This window comes from Capricornis sumatraensis, chromosome X (genome assembly GCF_032405125.1).
Source record: "Capricornis sumatraensis isolate serow.1 chromosome X, serow.2, whole genome shotgun sequence".
Taxonomy (NCBI): domain Eukaryota; kingdom Metazoa; phylum Chordata; class Mammalia; order Artiodactyla; family Bovidae; genus Capricornis; species Capricornis sumatraensis.
This window is the reverse complement of record NC_091092.1, coordinates 107,798,347-107,801,014: the sequence shown is the minus strand read 5'-3', so window position 1 is coordinate 107,801,014 and position 2,668 is coordinate 107,798,347. Positions and strand designations below refer to the sequence as shown.

The 2,668-nt window shown below is 35.5% G+C and overlaps 1 pseudogene; it reads right to left on the bottom strand.

Annotated features, from left to right (window-relative positions):
- Positions 1-1,015: 1,015 nt before the first annotated feature.
- LOC138070716 (histone-lysine N-methyltransferase SETMAR-like) lies at positions 1,016-2,022 on the bottom strand (annotated as a pseudogene).
- Positions 2,023-2,668: the final 646 nt, after the last annotated feature.

Here is a 2,668-nt window from a genome sequence, read left to right as displayed (position 1 = left end):
ATAAGTCAACCCCAGTGATTAGGTCACATATCACTCAGCTGTGCTGTGCTTAGTCACTCAGTCATGTCCCACTCTTTGTGACCCCATGGACTGTAGTCTGCCAGGCTCCTCTGTGCCAGGCTCCTCTGTCAATGGGGATTCTCCAGGCAAGAATACAGGAGTGGGTTGCCATGCCCTCCTCCAAGGGATCTTCCCAACCCAGGGATCAAACCCATGTCTCCTTCATTGCAGGCAGATTCTTTACCATCTAAGTTACAAGGGAAGCCCAAGAATACTGGAGTGAGTAGCCTCTCCCTTCTCCAGAGGAACTTCATGACCATCTGAGCTACCCAGGGAGCCCTATCACTCAGCTACTACAGTATTACTTGAATTCTTAGTGATTGAGATGGTGTAGCATGGTATTTTAAACGCAGAGTTTAAGAGGAGGGAGAAAAAAAAAAAGGAAATAGATAATACTTTTATTCTGAAAGTGAGGGCATGAATAAGTCCTCCGAGTTTCTTCAAATTGACATTCATCTTTGAGTAAAATCCAAGAATTTAAATAATGAAATTTAAGTAGTCTGATGGAATTCTGAAACACTTATTGAAGCATTTTTGTATTGATTTCTCTTCGATTGGAATGCTGAAAATGTTCACACTATAGGTAAATGTCAAACTAAAGTAAAATATTGGTATTAAATAAAATTAAAGATATTAAAATAAGATAGTTCAATATCCTTAATAAAAGTAATTAAATGAAAAATACATTTAGGTTTATATTAAATACTTAAAATAGAGCCAAATATTTCTTTCAGTTATATCATATTCTATTTTTATTTTTAATCTGAGAGAAGTAGAAAAATTTTTATTTTCTATAATACAACCTTTAAAAAAAACAAAACTGAAGTGTTGTTGATTTACAGTATTGTGTTACTTTCCTGTACTTCAAAATGATTCAGTTAGGTTGGTGCAAAAGTAATTGAGGTTTCAGACCATGAATTTTAAATCATTATAATTAGGCTCAGACACATCTTTGTTAATCAAAATAGAAACCATTACAATGAGCACATTTTTGCCAATGAGAAGTTAATTCCTATAGTGTAAAATATCTGTGCTTTGGGATTCCATGAATTCTTGGAAAGCATTTTCTGCCTCCTGCTGGTTGTAGAAGTGTTTTCCCTGCAAAAAGTTGTTGAGATGCTTGAAGAAGTGGAAATTGGTTGGTGAGAGGTCAGATGAATTTGGCAGATGAGGCAAAACTTCACAGCCCACTTTGCTCAACATTTGGAGCACTGGTTATGTGATGTACGCTCTAGGAAAAGAATTGGGCCCTTTCTGTTGACTAATACTGGCTGCAAATGTTGCAGTTTTTAGTGGATCTCATCGATTTGCTGAGCATACTTCTCAGATGTGATGGTTTTACTGGGCTTCAGAAAGCTGTAGTGGATCACATGGGCAGCAGACAACCAAGCAGTGATCATGGTCTTTTTTGGTGCAAATTTGGCTTTGTAAAGTGCTTTGGAGTTTCTTCTTGGTCCAGCCACTGAGCTGGTCATCACTAGTTGTCATATATAATACACTTTTTGTCACACATCACAATCCAATTGAGAAATGGTTCACTGTTGCATAGAATAAGAAAAGATGACTCTTCAAAATGCCAATTTTTTTAAAATTTCCAGTCAGCTCATGAGGCACCCACTTATCAAGTTTTTTCACCTTTCCAATTTGCTTCAAATGCCAAACAACCACAGGAGAATTGACATTGAATTCTTGGGCAACTTCTTGTGTAGTTGTAAGAAGATCAGCTTCAATGATTGCTCTCCATTGGTTGTTGTCACCTTCTGATGGCCAGCCACTATACTCATCTTCAAGGCTCTCATCTCCTTTGTAAAACTTGAACCACCACTGCACTGTATGTTCATTAGCAGTTCCTGGGCCAAATGTGTTGCTGATATTGTGAGTGGTCTCTGCTGTTTTACAACGCATTTTGAACTCAAACAAGAAAATTGCTCAAATTTGCTTTTTGTCTAACAGCTTTTCCATGGTCTAAAATACATGTAAAAAAAAAGTCATTAGCAAAAGATGTAAAGTAAGAGATGTACTTTAAAATGATGTTTAACATAGCCACATTTATTTAAGAATGTATTCCAATATCAAATGGCGAATTTAAACAATGTAAAAACCACAGTTACTTTTGCACCAACCTAAAATATATTTTTTCAGTTTCTTTTCCATTACAGATTATTGCAAAATATTGAATATAGTTCCCTGTGCTATATAGCAGGTCCTTGGTGGTTATCTATTTTATATATAGCAGTGTGAGTCTGTTCCTGTTTTGTAAATATATTCATTTGTCTTATTTTTTAGATTCCACATATAAGTGATATCATATATTTGTCTTATTTCACTCAGTATGATAATCTTTAGGTCTATCCATGTTGCTTCAAATGATATTATTTCATTTTCTTTATGACCAAGTGATGTTTTATTGTGTGTGTGTACACACATATATTTCATGTCTTCTTTATCTCTTTATCTGTTGACAGACACTTAGGTTGCTTCCATGCCTTGGCTATTGAAAGTAGTGCTACTGTGAAAATTGAGGTGCATATGTATTTTTTAATTAGGATTTTTGTATTTTCCAGATATATGTCCAGGGGTGGGAGTGCTGGGTCATATTTCTTTTCCA